The sequence below is a fragment of the Schistocerca nitens genome, chromosome 4, assembly GCF_023898315.1.
Source record: "Schistocerca nitens isolate TAMUIC-IGC-003100 chromosome 4, iqSchNite1.1, whole genome shotgun sequence".
Classification (NCBI taxonomy): Eukaryota; Metazoa; Arthropoda; class Insecta; order Orthoptera; family Acrididae; genus Schistocerca; species Schistocerca nitens.
Genome location: NC_064617.1, coordinates 985775951 through 985798133, shown reverse-complemented (window position 1 = coordinate 985798133; position 22183 = coordinate 985775951). Strand labels below are relative to the sequence as shown.

Sequence of the window (22183 nt, the reverse complement as noted above, 5' to 3'; positions counted from 1 at the left end):
TCTACTTAATTTAACGTATGAATAAAACTGCCGAAACGGTCAGTGGCGTGGGAATGAAACAAATTATATGACTAGATAAAAAGATATCTTCCAGATAAATTCAATGTAATTTACAGCGTCCGCAAGGATGATTTGTATTCTGTATCTATACTGATAAGAAATTCGAAGAAAATTAACGACTGATGACAAGTTTTTCTCACGAAAAAAATACTTCTGGCAAGGGATAGTCATTTATCGAAAGAGACCTATCCGTGATGGTTGCAAAACAGAACGACTGATAAAGTCTTAAACTTGGCTGCGATTCAGTAACTGAAGAAACCTGAAGGTTGAAAAAATCAGCCAACCAGTTGCAGACCAAAGGTTTATTTAGCCCTTCGCCTAGGTTTCCGTATTCATAAAAATGTCTTCCTCAGAAGGAGAGTGTCCCAAAAATTTATGTAAACAGTTACAAACTATTTATACATATATAACAAAATAATAATAATTGAAAATTAATTGTTAGGTAAGCATACTCACTTGTTAATTCATATTGTAGTAAATTACATTAGCTGAAGCCGAGCGGCTGGTCATAAATAAAACTGATATGAAACCAGAAACATCACATGCCATGGTTTAAGACAGCAGCCAGATTACACTCAGCGTACTTCAGAATAAATGCATAAATGTATTCACCCTTTGGTAAAGGCTCTTTTCTACATAAAATTATAACAGGAATCCAAAGAACAAAATATTTGCATAACATATTCACAGTGCCAGACACAAAGGCCAACTGTTGAAAGGTACAGACTCAAGCGATAAGGAAAAATTGGGATGCAGAGGACGAAAAATACATGACGTACGACTAGGCCTTACTTTTGTTAAGTAAAAGCATTTTACATCAAAGTAAGAGTGAAAATTTCTTCAATAACGCTAAAAATAATGCAATAAATTTACAGGTATAAATTACGAATAAGATCTCTAATATACCGGATGATCAAAAAGCATAAATTTGAAAACTGAATAAATCACGGAATAATATAGATAGAGAGGTACAAATTGACACACATGCTTGGAATGGCATGGTGTTTTATTAGAACCAAAACAATACAAAAGTTCAAAAAATGTCCGACGGATGGCGCTTCATCTGATCAGAATAGCAATAATTAGCATAACAAAGTAAGACAAAGCAAAGATGATGTTCTTCACAGGAAATTCTCAATATGTCCACCATCATTCCTCAACAATAACTGTAGTCGAGGAATAATGTTGTGAACAGCACTGTAAAGCATGTCAGGAGTTAAGGTGAGGCACAGGCGTCGGATGTTGTCTTTCAGCATCCCTAGAGATGTCGGTCGATCACGATACATTTGCGACTTCAGTTAACCCCAAAGCCAATAATCGCACGGACTGAGGTCTGGGGACCTGGGAGGCCAAGCATGACGAAAGTGGCGGCTGAGCACACGATCATCACCAAACGACGCGCGCAAGAGATCTTTCACGCGTCTAGCAATATGGGGTGGAGCGCCATCCTGCATAAACATCGTACGTTCCAGCAGGTGTTTATCAGCCAGGCTGGGCATGATGCGATTCTGTAACATATCGGCGTACCTCTCACCCGTCACGGTAGCATTTACAAAACCAGAATCACGCATTTCCGCGAAGAAAAAAGGCCCGATAACGGTAGACGTGGTAAATCCAACCCATACCGTGACTTTCTCGTCGTGCAATGGAGTTTCCACGACAGTTCTAGGATTTTCGGTAGCCAAATTTCTGCAGTTGTGGGAGTTGACAGACCCTCGGAGCGTGAAATGAGCTTCGTCGGTCCACAACACGTTACTCAACCAATCGTCATCTTCCGCCATCTTTTGAAACGCCCACACCACAAATGCCCTCCGCTTCACTAAATCGCCAGGTAACAGTTCATGATGCCGATGGATTCTCAGTGCCAACCAAACGGTAGTGTATGGAATGCCGGTGCGACGTGCGACTGCACGAGCGCTAACTTCCCCGTGCTTAGACGAACCCGCTACAGCCTCCATTTCTTCCTGAACTGTCTCAACAGCATTACGCCTCGTGCTCGGTCGGCCACTACGGGGTCTATCGTCTAAACAACCCGTGGCTTCAAACTTCGAAATCATTCCCGCCACAGCTGCATTTGTCAACGGACCTTTACCCGTTCGAATCCCCTTCCTATGGCGGTAGGATCGTAACGCTGAACTAGCACATTCCCCATTCTGATAATACAGCTTCACTAAAAGCGCCTTTTCAGGTAACGTCAACATGCTGCGACTGCTGGCGTATCTGATTCTCTCTCTCATTACAGCTCCTTTTATACGCGATTGTCATGCGCAGTCACTGAGGTTTTGCTGTCCAGCGCGATCTATCGGACATTTTGTGAACTTTTTTTTGTTCTAATAAAACCCCATGTCATTCCAAGCATGTGTGTCAGTTTTTACCTCTCTATCTACATTATTCCGTGGTTTATTAAGTTTTCAAATTTATACTGACTTTTTGATCACCCGGTATTTGCTGACAGCGTGATACTGTATGTACAGTTCAACGGGAAGAAGCTGCAGTTCTATTTACAAAGGGCCACTGTTACAAATACATGCGGAAAGAAGAGCAAATATGGGCTAAAACAACGTCACTAAAAAGAAGGAGAAACTTCCGCTTAACACTACGGAAGCTTAAGCTATAAGGAAAAATTGGCCGGCCGCGGTGGTCAAGCGGTTCTAGGCGCTTCAGTCCGGAACTGCGCGACTGCTACGGTCGCAGGTTCGAATCCTGCCTCGGGCGTGGATGTATGTGATGTCCTTAGGTTAGTTAGGTTTTAGTAGTTCTAAGTTCTAGGGGACTGACCTTAGAAGTTAAGTCCCATAGTGCTCAGAGCCATTTGAACCGTGTTTTTGGACCATTTTGAAAAATTGGAATGCAGTGGACGCTATATACATCAGCATAAGCTCGGCTTCTTGCCAGTGTTCAGTAACAATTTTACATTAAAGCAAAATGACAATCTCTTGTAGAAGACCAGTGATAAATGCACTAATTTTAGAGTTATATATTAAATATACAATTATTTGTATAACATCTATGTGAGTGAGTGATACAGCACGTAAATTTCGCGTGCAGAAGATAACAATTTTTTGTAGTAGAATAAGGAAGGAACATATGAAAAACATTGACATGAATAAGGGAGAGGGTGATGGGACACATATTAAAGCAACAGGGAATAACTTCATGGTGGTACAGAGAACCATAGAGGATAAATGCTGTAGGGGAAGACAGAAGTTGGAACATATGGAACAAATAATTGAGGATGTGGGATGCAATCGTTACTCTGAGATGAAGAGATCAGCGCAGTGGGTTGCATCTTGCCATTTGTAAGCACTGTACTGCAGTAAGTATCTACATCTACATAAATACTCCGCAAGCCACTGAACCAGTGCCTGGTGGAGGGCGTGCCGTACCAGTACATCTCCATCTGCATCTACATACATACTCCGCAATCCACCATATGGTGTGTGGCGGAGGGTACCTCGAACCACAACTAGCATCTTCTCTCCCTATTACACTCCCAAACAGAACGAGGGAAAAATGACTGCCTATATGTAAGAGCCCTAATCTCTCTTATCTTAGTGGTCTTTCCGCGAAATGTAAGTTGGCGGCAGTAAAATTGTACTGCAGTCAGCCTCAAATGCTGGTTCTCTAAATTTCCTCAGTAGCGATTCACGAAAAGAGCGCGTCCTTTCCTCCAGAGACTCCCACCCGAGTTCCTGAAGCATTTCCGTAACACTCGCGTGAGTATCAAACCTACCAGTAACAAATGTAGCAGCCCACCTCTGAATTGCTTCTATGTCCTCCCTCAGTCCGACCTGATAGGGATCCAAACGCTCGAGCAGTACTCAAGAATAGGTTGTATTAGTATTATTAATCTTCTAAAAAGCACTCCGTCTTCAGGCCACCAGTGGCCCATCGGGAGCATCCGACCGCCGTGTCACCCTCAGTTGAGGATGCAGATACGAGGGGTATGTGGTCAGCACACCGCTCTACGGTTTTCTTTGACTTGAGCCGCTACTATTCGGTCGAGTAGCTGCTCAATTGGCATCACGAGGCTGAGTGAAACCGAAAAATGGCAACAGTGCATGGCGAACCGGATGGTCACCCATGCAAGTGCCAGCCACGCCCGACAGTGCTTAACTTCGGTGATCTGACGGGAACCGGTGTATCCACAGCGGCGAGGCATTTGCCTTTCAAACTTGTATCCTATTCCATTTGCGTACTCCTCAGTAAGTGAGCTAATGTTTCTTATCTTTTTCTCACAATCCCTGTTCGATATACACTGATGGCCACCGTAAATGCAACACCAAGAAAGACAAGAGGTAGCACAACAAAATTTATTTTGTAGATAACATGTTGACCAAGTATCAGATGATTACGTTTACAGACGTCTGTGACATGTGGTTCCTGCCAGAATCAGTAGCCAGAGTAGCCGCCATTGTTCGAGATCACCGCTGCCACACGTCTCGGCATTGAGTCAAAGAGACGTTGGATGTGTTCCTGGGGTTCAGCAGCCCAAGCAGCTTCCACACGTTGCCAAAGATCATCTGGTGTGGCAGCTGGGGATGTAATCTGGGTCACTCGTTGAGCAACCATGGACCACATGTTTTCTATCGGCGAAAGATCCGGAGAGCGAGCCGGTCAGGGAAGCAATTCAATCTGGTTATTGACGAAGAACCTTTGGACAATGCGTGCCACGTGTGGTCGCGCATTATCCTGTTGAAATATGGCTGTGGCCGAGCCCTGTAGGTAAGGAAGAACAACTGGCTCCAGCACCTCGGATATGTAGCGCCGGCTATTTAAAGTACCGGCAATGCGTACTAGAGGCGTGCGAGAGTAATATCCAATACCGCCCCATACCATAATATCCGGTGCAAGACCAGTGTGGCGGTGCATAATGCAGCTGTCCAGCATCCTCTCTCCACTTTGTCTCCACACTCGAATCCGACCATCGTGGTGCTGCAGACAGAAGCGTGCCTCGTCAGTAAAGACAACGTCATTCCATTCTGCCGTCCACATCCGTCTGTCATCACACCATTGGCGACGGAGACGTCTGTGGTTCTGCGTCAATGGTAGACGAAGCAATGGACGTCTTGCGGACAGACCACTCTGCTGTAAACGGCGTCGAATGGTACGCGCAGACACTGGATGTTGCGTTACAGACGCAATGTGATGTGCTACGGTTCGGGATGTCACTGAGCGATCCGTCACTGCCATGCGCACAATTTGCCTATCAGCACGTGCAGTGGTGCACCGAGGTGAATGCGATCGACCACGTCGGTCCGTCGTACCCTCCTGCATCCAACGGTCACATATCCGCATTACAGTTGTTTGGTTTCGTCCAACACGACTAGCAATTTCTCTGTATGATAATCCACAATCTCGGTAAGCCACTATCCTTCCTCTGTCGAACTCGGATACTTGATCAAAAGATGTTCACTGTTGTCTACGAGGCATAACTGATCGTCTTGGCCGGCCGAAGTGGCCGTGCGGTTAAAGGCGCTGCAGTCTGGAACCGCAAGACCGCTACGGTCGCAGGTTCGAATCCTGCCTCGGGCATGGATGTTTGTGATGTCCTTAGGTTAGTTAGGTTTAACTAGTTCTAAGTTCTAGGGGACTAATAACCTCAGCAGTTGAGTCCCATAGTGCTCAGAGCCATTTGAACCATTTTGATCGTCTTGTGAAACAACCACAAGGTAAACACACGTGCCGAACGTACACTCGTCGAAATTGCCAAGCCTTAAATGGCGCTATGAGGTGGCGCCACAGGCGCGCGTGATGTGCGTCTGCGCTGAAATTCTAATCAGTTGCATATCTCATCACTGCAAACCCATGGTGTAAATTTCACTTGATTCGGATGCTTCCTTCAGGGTGTTGCATTTACGGTGGCCATCAGTGTATATTCTGACGCAGCTCATTGGTCGCACAGTCATCTTCGAGTATAGATTCTCTAACTTCACGACACATGCTTTCACGAGAACTACATCGTCATTCTACGATTGCCGTTTAAGTTGCGCGAGCATTTCTATCACACTTTCATGTGGGCTATACTGACTTATGACACTGGCATAGCAACCAAGCCCGCCGATTCCAAGTGTGGCGGAATCGCTGTTGTAGTTTAAACATCCGAATCGCCTGTAATCGAACCGTTTTTTAACATTACGTAGCAGGGAAATGAATGCTTTTTAACCACGAACGTGACAATATTTAACCATACTACCCATCAATATTGCTTAATGTGGAATTAATAATGCAAAGACTAATTTTTTTCCAGAAGTGAAAATACGGCGTCGGCCATCCTATGTAAAGTGAACGCGGCCGGTGGTCAAATTCACGACAGCAGGCGTGTGTACTCTCAGCCACTGGTACTGCCTCACAAAAAGGAACTTTCGTCCCTGCGTGCCGCTTCTCAGAAAAATACAGCTTTTCGTTCACTCAGCAGAGAACTTTCATTAAAACTGCACAACACTGCACTGTTTTTACCAACATTAACAACAATCTCTAACAAAAATTTCGACACGTGTTGCTCAGTAGAATGCTGTCATTAGCAAGGCACCTGCTTATGACTTAAACTGCGCTGGAAAGCGAGGTGTGGATAGTGGGGCTCGATTTTCAGGTGTGGTAGACCACACAAGTTATTGCACACACAACACTCTACATGGGCTACCTGCATTTGGTCTTATACACACCCCCATAGCAAACAGCTTGCAGCTATGCACCCTTACCTTACGACAGGGCCACTGAAAGAAAAACTGTATCTATGAAGATTGTTTTTGCTTTTTTTTTTCTTTATTGTTATTTTCAAACCTGTTAACAGGCAGGCCAGCAGCAGCATGCTACGCCGCTCTTTGGCCTCAGAGAAACACAAAAGATACACTCCTGGAAATTGAAATAAGAACACCGTGAATTCATTGTCCCAGGAAGGGGAAAATTTATTGACACATTCCTGGGGTCAGATACATCACATGATCACACTGACAGAACCACAGGCACATAGACACAGGCAACAGAGCATGCACAATGTCGGCACTAGTACAGTGTATATCCACCTTTCGCAGCAATGCAGGCTGCTATTCTCCCATGGAGACGATCGTAGAGATGCTGGATGTAGTCCTGTGGAACGGCTTGCCATGCCATTTCCACCTGGCGCCTCAGTTGGACCAGCGTTCGTGCTGGACGTGCAGACCGCGTGAGACGACGCTTCATCCAGTCCCAAACATGCTCAATGGGGGACAGATACGCAGATCTTGCTGGCCAGGGTAGTTGACTTACACCTTCTAGAGCACGTTGGGTGGCACGGGATACATGCGGACGTGCATTGTCCTGTTGGAACAGCAAGTTCCCTTGCCGGTCTAGGAATGGTAGAACGATGGGTTCGATGACGGTTTGGATGTACCGTGCACTATTCAGTGTCCCCTCGACGATCACCAGTGGTGTACGGCCAGTGTAGGAGATCGCTCCCCACACCATGATGCCGGGTGTTGGCCCTGTGTGCCTCGGTCGTATGCAGTCCTGATTGTGGCGCTCACCTGCACGGCGCCAAACACGCATACGACCATCATTGGCACCAAGGCAGAAGCGACTCTCATCGCTGAAGACGACACGTCTCCATTCGTCCCTCCATTCACGCCTGTCGCGACACCACTGGAGGCGGGCTGCACGATGTTGGGGCGTGAGCGGAAGACGGCCTAACGGTGTGCGGGACCGTAGCCCAGCTTCATGGAGACGGTTGCGAATGGTCCTCGCCGATACCCCAGGAGCAACAGTGTCCCTAATTTGCTGGGAAGTGGCGGTGCGGTCCCCTACAGCACTGCGTAGGATCCTACGGTCTTGGCGTGCATCCGTGCGTCGCTGCGGTCCGGTCCCAGGTCGACGGGCACGTGCACCTTCCGCCGACCACTGGCGACAACATCGATGTACTGTGGAGACCTCACGCCCCACGTGTTAAGCAATTCGGCGGTACGTCCACCTGGCCTCCCGCATGCCCACTATACGCCCTCGCTCAAAGTCCGTCAACTGCTCATATGGTTCACGTCCACGCTGTCGCGGCATGCTACCAGTGTTAGACTGCGATGGAGCTCCGTATGCCACGGCAAACTGGCTGACACTGACGGCGGCGGTGCACAAATGCTGCGCAGGTAGCGCCATTCGACGGCCAACACCGCGGTTCCTGGTGTGTCCGCTGTGCCGTGCGTGTGATCATTGCTTGTACAGCCCTCTCGCAGTGTCCGGAGCAAGTATGGTGGGTCTGACACACCGGTGTCAATGTGTTCTTTTTTCCATTTCCAGGAGTGTACAAATGAAGACATCGAGAGAAAAAAAAAACATGGTGGACATAGAAACGGAGACAAACACTTTTTAAAATACATGGAGCCGTTCACGGGCGTAGTGTCCAAGATAAAATTTGTTCAGACACTTGGACAGAGACGAACAGTGTCACACGTGAACGTAGGTGCACAAAAACGAATAACACTGAACCACTTAAGCACAAAACGACGACACACACAGAACACGAGGCGTTGATCTCCGGCGCGCGAATGTTCACTAACCGTGTACGAGTCCGGGGACCTGCCAAGAGAGGAGGAGGGGGGGGGGGGTGGGAGAGGGAGAAGGGAGAGCAGATGCCATGGGCAGGGGTGATAGGGGGAAGGGAGGAAGGGGGATGGGACGAGGGGAGGAGGGAGGGGACAGGGGAAAAGGAAAGAGAAGGGAAGGAGGGTGCCGAAAGGAAAGGACACAGGAAGAGGGTGGGAGGATCAAAGTTGATAGGAGGGGTAGATGGAGGAGAGGAGGACATCATCAGGGAGGGGGAGCTGGCGGAAGCCACCTTGGGAGAGGGTAAGGAGGGTGGAGAGATGGAGACCGGGTGGGACGTGGGAATACAGGTGCAGGAAGCGGGCGGGGGTGGGAGAGGATGGGTGAGACGAGTGGATGAGGAGGATCGAGTTTGCGGGAGGTGTACAGGATCCGTATCCTTTCAAGGAAAAGGAGGAGGTGGGGGAAGGGGATGAGATCGTACAGGATCCGCGTGGGGGAGGGGAGACGGATGTGATAGGCGAGGCGGAGAGCATGGCGTTCAAGGATTTGGAGGGATTTGAAGTTTTGGTTCCCAGCTCTTAGAAATATTTTCTGTCAGATTATGTTTTTGAATGTACTAGAAGTAAATGTACGTCAATGACATTTGCGGCAACGGTTTTACTTGGAAACAGGATGGAGACAGAATGAGACATACAGGGTGGTCCATCGATCGTGACCGGGCCAAATATCTCACGAAATAAGCGTCAGACGAAAAAACTACAAAGAACGGAACTTGTCTAGCTTGATGGGGGAAACCAGTTGGCGCTATGGGTTGCCCACTAGATGGCGCTGCCATAGGTCAAACGGATATCAAACAGCGTTTTTTTTAATAGGAACCCCCATTTTTTTATTACATATTCGTGTAGTACGTAAAGAAATATGAATGTTTTAGTTGGACCACTTTTTTCGCTTTGTGATAGATGGCGCTGTAATAGTCACAAACATATGACTCACAATTTTAGACGAACAGTTGGTAACAAGTAGGTTTTTTAAATTAAAATACAGGACGAAGGTACGTTTGAACATTTTATTTCGGTTGTTCCATTGTGATACATGTACCTTTGTGAACTTATCATTTCTGAGAACGCATGCTGTTACAGCGTGATTACCTGTAAATACCACATTAATGCAATAAATGCTCAAAATGATGTCCGACAACCTCAATGCATTTGGCAATACGTGTAACGACATTCCTCTCAACAGCGAGTAGTTCGCCTTCCGCACTGTCGGAATGTTACGTGATACCACGTACTTGTACGTTTGTGACTGTTACAGCGCCATCTATCACAAAGCGAAAAAAGTGGTCCAACTGAAACATTCATATTTCTTTACGTACTACACGAATATGTAATAAAAAATGGGGGTTCCTATTTAAAAAAAACGTAGTTGATATCCGCTTGACCTATGGCAGCGCCATCTAGTGGGCCAACCATAGCGCCATCAGGTTTTCCCCTTCAAGCTAGACGAGTTTCGTTCTTTGTAGTTTTTTCGTCTGGCGCTTATTTCGTGAGATATTTGGCCCGGTCACTATCAGTGGACAACCCTGTATATTCTTACACGCCTTAATGGCTGCCATCTTTACTATGAATAATTTATTAAAGCTAATATTGTACTAAAGGAAATTTAAAGGTAAGAAATCTCATGAAATTCATCTTTACTATGACACATCAAAGTGACCACACTTATAACCTCTTCAAAATGACAGTAAACAATTACTCTTGGAAATTACTTTTATACCACACTGAAAGATGCTCACAACATCAAAATTAATTAATTATCTGCTGACTGTACAGAATGACACAAATGTACGTTTAACATATTGGACAGGGAACTTTGGATTGGTATATGACTTTGGGATAATGATTCTAACAAAATTGTATTAAATGTTCGGCAAACTATGGGGTTGACTGTAACATCCTGATTGACTGCTAAATACAGTTAATACGAAAATGTCTTGCCTTTATGGTTGCAGGCGTATCGGTGTTGAAGTTGCTGCATTGTTGTCGGACAAATTGTCGAGATATATTGGTGGCAATACGCAATTTCTTTGAACCATGTAAAGGTACATTAAAACGCACTCTGGGAGTTCAGTGCTTACGTAATCTCGGTCGCCCACAGAAGAGACCTTCTGATCCCGATACCCTGCAGATGGCGGCGCCTTAGCCGCTTCTCCATGGCATCCACGTCCGGCGAATATGTGGGGCATTCCAGCCGCGCCGCTGGCTCATCAATGCTGGCGGCTGCGTGAGAACAGCCGCCGTCGCCCATGAAAATGAAGTCAGCGCGGAAAAGTCGAACACATCCTCCCTTCCTCTGGGCTCGAGGCCGTCCGCCGGCGACCGACCTTGCCGCGAACACGTCTTCTCCCACTCGTCACCGTAGTCCTCAGCGGCGGCTGCCACGGGTACTGACGATGCGACGGAGGTAAAGAAACGCAGTTTCCCTCAAAACTCCGCCGTGGCCCATTACCCCCTGTTGCAGTCAAGAAGTTCGATAAACCGCTGCTCTGCAGGTCGAAGTTGCGCGCGAGTCAGCGGAGAGCATCATACGACCTTGCGGGCGTAATCTGCGACACTGCGCACCGATATAGTCTGATTTAAAGCAGCTGCCATCTGGCGATTAATTTACAACGTTGTGACATTGGTAGGACATGTACAGTTTGCAGGTAGACGCCCTCCTCGGCGTTAGAAAATTGCTTTAAAGTCTCCATCTCCCACAAAAATCACGTGAAAAAATATGAAATTCACTTAGGTATTAGACCTCCCTAGCGTCTCTAAACGTGTCAAAAATCTGTTCTTAATTTTATCTAGGGACATTGTTACATTAATTTCTTTGGCGACATTATCCCATCCGGGAAACAGCTTCACACGTCAGCACCTCATATCTTCAAATGTACTGAATTCCTTGAAATACTTATTTCCTTCGTTGATAACAAAATACCTGGCTCAGCAACGGATCTTTCCAAAGTCGCGTATCGCATTGCGTTTTCTTCGTATAAGCTTCCACAAAGAGTGCTTTTTTTTTTTTTTTTCAAGTAGCAACCGTTTACTCGACCAAAGATCCGTACCCAAAGACTGGAAAGTTGCACAGGTCACACCAGTATTCAAAAAGGTGGTAGGAGTAATCCACTAAATTACAGGCCCATATCGTTAACGCCGATATGCAGCAGGATTTTGGAACATATATTGTTTTCAAACATTATGAATTACCTCAAAGAAAACTGTCTATTGACACACAGTTAACAGATGTTTAGAAAACATCGTTCCTGTGAAGCACAACTAGCTCTTTATTCACACGAAGTGTTGAGTGCGATTGACAAGGGGTTTCAGATCGATTCCGTATTTCTGGATTTCCGGAACGCTTTTGACACTGTACCACACAAGCGGCTCGTAGTAAAATTGAGTGATTATGTAATATCGTCTCAGTTATGTGACTGGATTAGTGATTTCCTGTCAGAGAGGTCACAGTTCGTAGTAACTGACGGAAAGTGATCGAGTAAAAAAGAAGAGATTTCTGGCGTTCCCCAAGGTAGTGTTATAGGCCCTCTGCTGTTCGTTATCTATATAAACGATTTTGGAGACAATCTGAGCAGCCGTCTTAGGTTGTTTGCAGATAACGTTGTCGTTTATCGACTAATAAAGTCACCAGATCAAAACAAATTGCAAAACGATTTAGAAAATATATCTGAATGGCGCGAAAATTGGCAGTTGGCCCTAAATAACGAAAAGTGTGAGGTCATCCACATGACTGCTAAAAGGAATTTGCTAAACTTCGGTTACACGATAAATCAGTCTAATCTAAAAGCCGTAAATTCAACTAAATACCTATGTATTTTAATTACGAACAACTTAAATTGGAAGGAACACATAGAAAATGTTGTGGGGAAGGCTAACCAAAGACTGCGTTTTATTGGCAGGACACTTAGAAAATGTAACAGACCTACTACTAAGGAGACTGCCTACACTACGCTTGTCCGTCCTCTTTTAGAATACTGCTGCGCGGTGTGGAGTCCTTACCAGATAGGACTGACGGAGTACATCGAAAAAGTTCGAAGAAGGGCAGCACGTTTTGTATTATCGCGAAATATGGGCGAGAGTGTCACAGAAATGATACAGGATTTGGGCTGGACATCATTAAAAGAAAGAGGTTTTTCGTTGCGACGGAATCTCACAAAATTCCAATCACCAATTTTCTCCTCCGAATGCAAAAATATTTTGTTGGCACCCACCTACATATTGAGAAACGATCGCCACGACAAAATAAGGGAAATCAGAGCTCATACGGAAAGATACGTGTTCGTTCTTTCCGCACGCTATACGAGACTGGAAAAATAGAGAATTGTGAAGGTGGTTCGTTGAACCCTTTGCCAGGCACTTACATGCGATTTGCGGAGTATCCATGTAGATGTAGATGAAGTTTACGGTCCCTGCAACGTGCAAAAATCGTAAATATTCTAAAATTCTTATCTGAAATGGACCTCTATGCATCTTTAAGCGCATTGAAAGCCTATACTTCGTATTAATTAAGGCCCAAGTTACGTTTTTTGTTGTAATAGGTGACACTTCCGCGTCCGAAAATGTTAGCTGGCTGAGAGCAGACACACGCAATGTTTTGCGCAGCGGAAGAGACGGAAGCCGACAGTGCCTGAATAGCTCCAATTGGTCGGCGGAAGAAGTTTAGCCCGCTAGCTGTCAAATGTCAGCTACAATAGTTTGGGTGGGCCAGAGTGAAACGTTGGTGGGCGAAGAACAAGCAAAATCCGAGGCAACTAAAGCAGGAGCAGCGTCTAAAGCCACCAACTACCACAAGCTTGAAAATGAAGTCAGCATTGCACTTCGCGTTTAAACTTTTGTTTTTTCAATTATATAGAGTATTTGATGGTAGGAATTCTGTTACTCAGGCCCGGGCTATACCAATACTGGCTAATACTACTATAGCAGTTGGCCGATAATCTTACTGCTATGGGGGGAATTTAATTTGACCGCTAACGTCTGCTAATGAAAAAGGTATCGCATTAAGTTTCGTTATCCAAAAGATTATCTTTGATAGGGAGCAGTAGTTGAACTAGCGGGAATCGAACCAAGGTTCTGGTAGTTGTAAAGTAAACTGGAATTACGTAAACGAAAATGGCCGCTAGCTTAATTAGGCAAACTAGTACCAAGAAATTACACTGTTCATCAAGAAAATTAAGTACTGTGTATAGCTTTACTTGGTACTAAATTTGTTCTTCAAACAGGACCCGAAACTGTAGCATATATCGTAAGGTTTGGAACAGCAGTTTCTCATGAGCAACACAGATGTAAACTTGTAATACTCTGACATAAATTGTCTCTCACTAACAGATGCTTTCTGTCTTCAACACTATAAAGCTAATAAATGTAAACTTGTAATGTTCTGACAACAAACTGTCTCTCACTAACATATACTTTCTGTATTCAATAATAGAAAGCTAATACTCATTTCATAATCTAATTACACAAGGGAAGAGCACAACTAATTTCTACACGAGAGACTTTTACACATTAATTATGGTAAAATATTGACCTAGGGTTGATCTTTAAATGATTATATGAACTGATCTGATTACTATATGTTTTCTTAGGGAGCACTTACTTCTTTGCATTAAAGTTTAGTATGGAGGCCCTTAACTGTTATGGTCTGAACGGTTGCAGCCAGTTAATTTTTCGATAACACAAAAGCTATTTCAATGATTGCTGTACTTCATAACTACTTTCACTGCAATAATGGCTGTAATACTGACTCAACATTTAGCATGGGGACCCAGTAAATATCCTATCAGTTAACTGCAATCAGAACTGAACATTTCTGGAAAGGCACAATACGAAAACAGTTCTAAACACAAACACTTTAGCCGGCCGCGGTGGTCTAGCGGTTCTGGCGCTGCAGTCCGGAACCGCGGGACAGCTACGGTCGCAGGTTCGAATCCTGCCTCGGGCATGGGTGTGTGTGATGTCCTTAGGTTAGTTAGGTTTAAGTAGTTCTAAGTTCTAGGGGACTTATGACCTAAGATGTTGAGTCCCATAGTGCTCAGAGCCATTTGAACCACAAACACTTTAATACCGTGTGGAGCAGGTATTTACTGATTTGGTCCTTAAACTGCAATGGCCAATAACCACTTATTATGACCATAGTTTTATTCAGTTATTTTATACTGAATAAAGATTTTAGGAAGCTTTTAATTAAAGTGATTAGTTCTATTCTTTGCATCTGCACTTATGCAAAACCTTACCTCTTCACTTACGAAAAAACTTACGTGGCGTATTTTAGAAACGAAACTAATTGACAACCTCAGGTATTTACTACCCCGTTGTTGTTGTTGTGGTCTTCAGTTCTGAGACTCGTTTGATGCAGCTCTCCATGCAACTCTATCCTTTGCAAGCTTCTTCATCTCCCAGTACCTACTCCAGCCTACATCCGTCTGAATCTGCTTAGTGTATTCATCTCTTGGTCTCCCTCCACGCTGCCCTCCAGTACTAAATTGGTGATCCCTCGATGCCTCAGAACATGTCCTACCAACCGATCCCTTCATCTAGTCAAGTTGTGCCACAAGCTCCTCTCTCCCCAATTCTATTCAATACCTCCTCATTAGTTATGTGATCTAACCATCTAATCTTCAGCATTCTTCTGTAGCACCACATTTCGAAAGTTTCTGTTCTCTTCTTGTCTAAGCTATTTATCGTCCAAATACTTTCAGAAATGACTTCCTGACATTTAAATCTATACTCGATGTTAACAAATTTTTCTTCTTCAGAAACGCTTTCCTTGCCATTGCCAGTCTACATTTTATATCCTCTCTACTTCGACCATCATCAGTTATTTTGCTCCCCAAATAGCAAAACTCCTTTACTACTTTAAGTGTCTCATTTTCTAATCTAATTCCCTCAGCATCACCCGACTTAATTCGACTACATTCCATTATCCTCGTTTTGCTTTTGTTGATGTTCATCTTATACCCTCCTTTCAAAATACTTTCCATTCCGTTCAACTGCTCTTCCAAGTCCTTTGCTGTCTCTGACAGAATTACAATGTCTTCGGCGAAGCTCAAAGTTTTTATTTCTCCTCCATGGATTTTAATTCCTACTCCGAACTTTTCTTTTGTTTCCTTTATTGCTTGCTCAATATACACATTGAATAACATTGGGGATACGCTACAACCCTGTCTCACTCCCTTCCCATGCTACGGTCGCAGGTTCGAATCCTGCATCGGGCATGGATGTGTGTGATGTCCTTAGGTTAGTTAGGTTTAAGTAGTTCTAAGTTCTAGGGGACTGATGACCACAGTAGTTAAGTCCCATAGTGCTCAGAGCCACTCCCTTCCCAACCATTGCTTCCTTTTCATACCCCTCGACTCTTATAACTGCCATCTGCTTTCTGTACAAATTGTAAATAGCCTTTCGCTCTCTGTATTTTACCCCTGCCACCTTCAGAATTTGAAAGAGAGTATTCCAGTCAACATTGTCAAAAGCTTTCTCTAAGTCTACAAATACTAGAACCGTAGGTTTGCCTTTCCTTAATCTTTCTTCTACGATAAGTCGTAGGGTCAGTATTGCCTCACGTGTTCCAACATTTCTGCGGAATCCAAACTGATCTTCCCGGAGGTCGGCTTCTACCAGTTTTTCCATTCGTCTGTATAGAATTCGTGTTAGTATTTTGCAGCTGTGACTTATTAAACACATAGTTCGGTAATTTTCACATCTGTCAACACCTGCTTTCTTTGGGATTGGAATAATTATATTCTTCTTGACGTCTGAGGGTATTTCGCCTGTCTCATACATCTTGCTCACCAGATGGTACAGTTTTGTCAGGACTGGCTCTCCCAAGGCCGTCAGTAGTTCCAATGGAATGTTGTCTACTCCGGAGGCCTTGTTTCGACTCAGGTCTTTCAGTGCTCTGTCAAACTCTTCACGCAGTATCTTATCTCCCATTTCATCTTCATCTACATCCTCTTCCATTTCCATAATATTGTCCTCAAGTACATCGCCCTTGTATAGACCCTCTATATACTCCTTCCACCTTTCTGTCTTCCCCTCTTTGCTTAGAACTGGGTTTCCATCTGAGCTATTGATATTCATACAAGTGGCTCTCTTTTCTCCAAAGGTCTCTTTAATTTTCCTGTAGGCAGTATCTATCTTACCCCTAGTGAAACAAGCCTCTACATCCTTACATTTGTCTTCTAGCCATCACTGCTTAGCCCTTTTGCACTTCCTGTCGATCTCATTTTTGAGACGTTTGTATTCCTTTTTGCCTGCTTCATTTACTGCGTGTTTATATTTTCTCCTTTCATCAGTTAAATTCAATATTTATTCTGTTACCCAAGGATTTCTATTAGCCCTCGTCTTTTTACCTACTTGATCCTCTGCTGCCTTCACTCAGAGCTACCCATTCTTCTTCTACTGTATTTCATTCCCCCATTCGTGTCAATTGTTCCCTTACGCCCTCCCTGAAACTCCGTACCTCTTGTTTAGTCAGTTTATCCAGGTCCCATCTCCTTAAATTCTCACCTTTTTGCAGTTTCTTCAGTTTTAATCTACAGTTCATAACCAATAGATTGTGGTCATAGTCCACATCTGCCTCTGGAAATGTCTTACAATTTAAAACCTGATTCCTAAATCTCTGTCTTACCATTATATAATCTATCTGATACCTTTTAGTATCTCCGGGGTTCTTCCATGTATACAACCTTCTTTCATGATTCTTGAACCAGGTGTTAGTTAGCTATGATTAAGTTATGCTCTGTGCAAATTTCTACCAGACGGGTTCCTCTTTCATTTCTCTCCCCCAACCCATATTCACCCACTATGTTTCCTTCTCTTCCTTTTCCTACTCTCGAATTCCAGTCACCCATGACTATTAAATTTTCGTCTCCCTTCACTACCTGAATAATTTCTTTTATCTCATCATACATTTCATCAATTTCCTCATCACCTGCAGAGCTAGTTGGCATATAAACTTGTACTACTGTAGTAGGCATGGGCTTCGTGTCTATCTTGGCCGGCCGGCCGGTGTGACCGTGCGGTTCTAGGCGCTTCAGTTTGGAACCGCGTGACCGCTACGGTCGCAGGTACGAATCCTGCCTCGGGCATGGATGTGTGTGATGTCCTTAGTTAGGTTTACGTAGTTCTAAGTTCTAGGGGACTGATGACCTCAGAAGTTAAGTCCCATAGTGTCTATCTTGGCCACAATAATACGTTCACTATGCTGTTTGTAGTAGCTTTCCCGCACTCCTATTTTTTTATTCATTATTAAACCTACTCCTGAATTATCTCTATTTGATTTTGTATTTATAATCCTGTATTCACCTGACCAAAAGTCTTGTTCCTCCTGCCACCGAACTTCACTAATTCCCACTATATCTAACCTTAACCTATCCATTTCCCTTTTTAAATTTCCTAATCTACCTGCCCGATTAAGGGATCTGACATTCCACGCTCCGATCCGTAGAATGCCAGTTTTCGTTCTCCTGATAACGACATCCTCCTGAGTAGTCCCCGCCCGGAGATCCGAATGGGGGACTATTTTACCTCCGGAATATTTTACCCAAGAGGACGTCATCATCATTTAACCATATAGTAAAGCTGCATGCCGTCGGGAAGAATTACGGCTGTAGTTTCCCCTTGCTTTCAGCCGTTCGCAGTACCAGCACAGCAAGGCCGTTTTGGTTAGTGTTGCAAGGCCAGATCAGTCAATCATCCAGACTGTTGCCCCTGCAACTACTGAAAAGGCTGCTGCCCCTCTTCAGGAACCACACGTCTATCTGGCTTCTCAACAGATACCCCTCCGTTGTGGTTGCACCTACGGTACGGCCATCTGTATCGCTGAGGCACAAAAGTAAATTAGCACTATTGAAGCAATAAATACTTTGCAGTTCAACTAAATAGGACACTCGGATGTATTGAATCACTAGGAAACAAGGTTCTCAGTACCAAGTGGAACTAAAAACAATTATTATTTGCAAATAAAGCAAATAATTGGTCAATATAGCCCTAAACTATTACTTGATATGCAGCTGGTGGTGCTGGGGATCTCCTCTGACCAAAATATAGGCGGCAGAACGTACTCCTGGCTCTTGACGGACAAAAGGCTCCGAAAATTGTCATCTTAGCGGCGGATTTTTGTGATTCATAGCCAGCCAATAAATGCCATGAATAAATAGCAGTACTCTTATACGTCCGAGGCATTATGCATGAATCTTGCTTTCTCGGCCTCATTCAGCGCACAAGATGCGAGCAGTTTACGGGTTGCTATCCCAGTTAAATATGGCGTGTGAAAAATAGCTGATCCAGTTTCTGATCCAGTCAACATAATCGTTATTTCTCTTCATTTAAATATTACAGGCAAACAGCTTCATCCTCAGCCTCATATTTCTGCTTCTCCTTCTACATCTACATCTACGTGATTCACAGTTAAGTGTCTGCACAATAAGTTCATATTAACTGACAATGCAAGCATGTTTCAAAACCGGCTATCTGAGTAAAACACCTCTGACTTCTACTACAGCCGATAACCAAATTTTAGTTACACACACGCTGTAAGGGCGCAAGCACAGGTCCAAAGGCAATCTTGCACCTAAGATAAATATTTAGATCTTTACATCGACACAAAAGTTCTGTTCGTTTTTCGTTGTCGACAAAATTTTGTGTTCCCGCAATAATTTGTTTCATTACATTATTTTTGCTTTACAAGTTATATCACTTTATCCGTTTGTACATCGTAATGAATAGGAGGATGACTAGCTTTCTGAAGCGTACATATTCTTGCGTGAAAGCATACTCAATGTTCTCATAATTATCAAAATGGTTAAATAAATAGTCAAAGCGAAATGCAGTGATAAAAAAACCAAGCTTCCCTGTAGATCCGCGGATCGCTCAGGAACGACCAAAAGTGGTATCGGACGATTCATAAATAGAGACTTGAATCGATCGATTCAATTCGAAAAAAAGAGAATCAGCTCAAAACTGTTAGAAGCAGACATGATCTATTTTTCAGATTGAGATTTTCAATCTGCAGCGGAGTGTGCGCTGATATGAAACTTCCTGGCAGATTTAAACTGTGTGCCGGGCCGAGACTCGAACTCGGGACCTTTGCCTTTCGCGGGCAAGTGCTCTACCAACTGAGCTACCCAAGCACGACTCACGCCTCGTCCTCACAGCTTAGAGCACTTGCCCGCGAAAGGCAAAGGTCCCGAGTTCGAGTCTCGGTCCGGCACACAGTTTTAATCTGGCAGAAAGTTTCATGACCTATTTTGTTAATTCGGCTACATACCGATCTTTTCCTATTATAGCCCTCCCCACCTTCGCAGATTGGGTAACACATCTTCATCTATACTCCAAAAGCCACCGTATGGTGTGTGGCAGAAGGTAATTTGTGTACACCTGTCATTTACCCCTCTTTTCCTGTTCCAGTCGCTATGAGTTCCCTTGAAGAACGATTGCTGGTAGGCCTCGTGAATCTTTCTAATTTTACATTCGTGATCTTTTCGCGAGATATACGTGGGAAGAAGCAACGTATTGGTTGGTTCTTCTAGGAACGTAAGCTCTTGGAACTTCCACAGTTGACAATATCGCGATGCGGAAGGCCTGTCTTGCAACATCTGCTACTGACGCTTTTGAGTTTGCTAAATGAATCTATAATAAATCACGCTGATATTTGGATCTTTTCTGTTTCCTCTATCTGTTCTATCTGGCAAGGATCTCAGACTGACAAGCAATATTCACGTGTTATCGAACGAGGATTTTACTAAAGCTAAAGTTGTTAGGCTTTCATTCCCGCTACTAGTTTCGAACCCATGTCAAGCACTGTCTGTAAGAGATCAAATTGCCAGAGGTATATTACTGGTTCAAAGATTACTCTGTTGGATTATCTTACTTGTATCGGCTTCATGGGATTTGCGTACAGATTGTTTCCTTATTATTGTCAAGTTAGGGAAGTATTATTCAGCAGAGATGTGTTTGGTAGCTTCTTCAATTACGTATGTAGTGAGTAACAGCTTCCTTACTTAACATAACAGGAACAGTTTACGCACGTTAATTCTGTAACGCTGATGTGAGAAGACCAGTCCGGCAAGTCAAACAATGTAATCTTTACGTCAATGATTCGGTCCTATTGCTCGGTTTTTTACTGGTATCGGATGACAGTGAACAAGGAAAGAATCTAATCTTGAAAAGCCGGCCGAAGTGGCCGTGCGGTTAAAGGCGCTGCAGTCTGGAACCGCAAGACCGCTACGGTCGCAGGTTCGAATCCTGCCTCGGGCATGGATGTTTGTGATGTCCTTAGGTTAGTTAGGTTTAACTAGTTCTAAGTCCTAGGGGACTAATGACCTCAGAAGTTGAGTCCCATAGTGCTCAGAGCCATTTTTTTGAATCTTGAAAATGAAGAGAATACGTCTGCAGCTTTGGTGCAATAACTGCGTCTCCCACAAAATATGTTGATAACCACAGAATTTAAAAATTTCACAATAATGGTTCAAATGGCTCTGAGCACTATGGGACTTAACATCTATGGTCATCAGTCCCCTAGAACTTAGAACTACTTAAACCTAACTAACCTAAGGACATCACACAACACCCAGCCATCACGAGGCAGAGAAAATCCCTGACCCCGCCGGGAATCGAACCCGGGAACCCGGGCGTGGGAGCGAGAACGCTACCGCGCGACCACGAGATGCGGGCTTTCACAATAATGTAAGAATATAATTGTTGCTCTAGAAGCCAGCGGCTTTCTACAGTTGCGGAAGCACAGTTTATGAGACTCCCTTCGTAATCGAAAAATTGGCGTACTGTGCCCCGCTTCAAGCCAGTTCTAGATCGTAATTGCTCAAATTGTTCCCTGTTATCCTCCAACATAACTACGAATTTGTACCACACCCAATAGTGGCACAATATATCTAATTCCTTTTTTCCGTCAACACTACCGGCGACGATTCTTTTGAAAACCTAACAGTCACCGAGCGCGGTGGCGCAGTGGCTAGCACACTGGACTCGCATTCGGGAGGACGACGGTTCAATCCCGAGTCCGGCCATCCTGATTTAGGTTTTCCGTGATTTCCCTAAATCGCTCCAGGCAGATGCGGGGATGGTTCCTTTGAAAGGGCACGGCCGACTTCCTTCCCCGTCAAAATATCCACGGGTGTACTGCCGGTCTACAGTGTCCAACGGGCACAATATTTCGGCGATCATACATGTCGCCATCATCAGGTGAACTGACGGACTGAGCTCCTGTGAACGTGCCGGCACGGAGATCCGTACACTATGGCTGCTCAGGTGGAACTGGGTTCGGTCGCGGCGGCGGCGGATTTAAATACCCTCCGCCCGCGGCGCGCTCACTCCGCCGTCCGCGCCCCGCGCCACGGTCGCGCGGTGGAACAGATTGCGACGGCGTCTGAGATGACGTCGGTGTGATGGCTCTGTCCGCCGTGGCCGTCACAACTATACGTTTGCTCGATTTACTCTCGATTAACCCAATCGCTGGTTCCCAAGCCTTGCTAAGATTATAGCCACAGTCACGATTTATGAGGTCGTCATTGGTGCGAATTTCGATGGCCTCTCTAACA

General features: G+C 44.6%; 1 protein-coding gene and 1 non-coding gene across 2 annotated transcripts in view; one reads left to right on the top strand and one right to left on the bottom strand.

Moving 5' to 3' along the window:
- LOC126253696 (uncharacterized) overlaps positions 1–22183 on the top strand; it is a 212780-nt gene that overhangs the window by 42964 nt on the left and 147633 nt on the right. The gene's annotated exons all lie outside the window — the stretch shown is intronic.
- Trnas-cga (transfer RNA serine (anticodon CGA)) lies at positions 19686–19760 on the bottom strand. Its single transcript has one exon. It is a non-coding gene; the product is annotated as a tRNA-Ser (tRNA).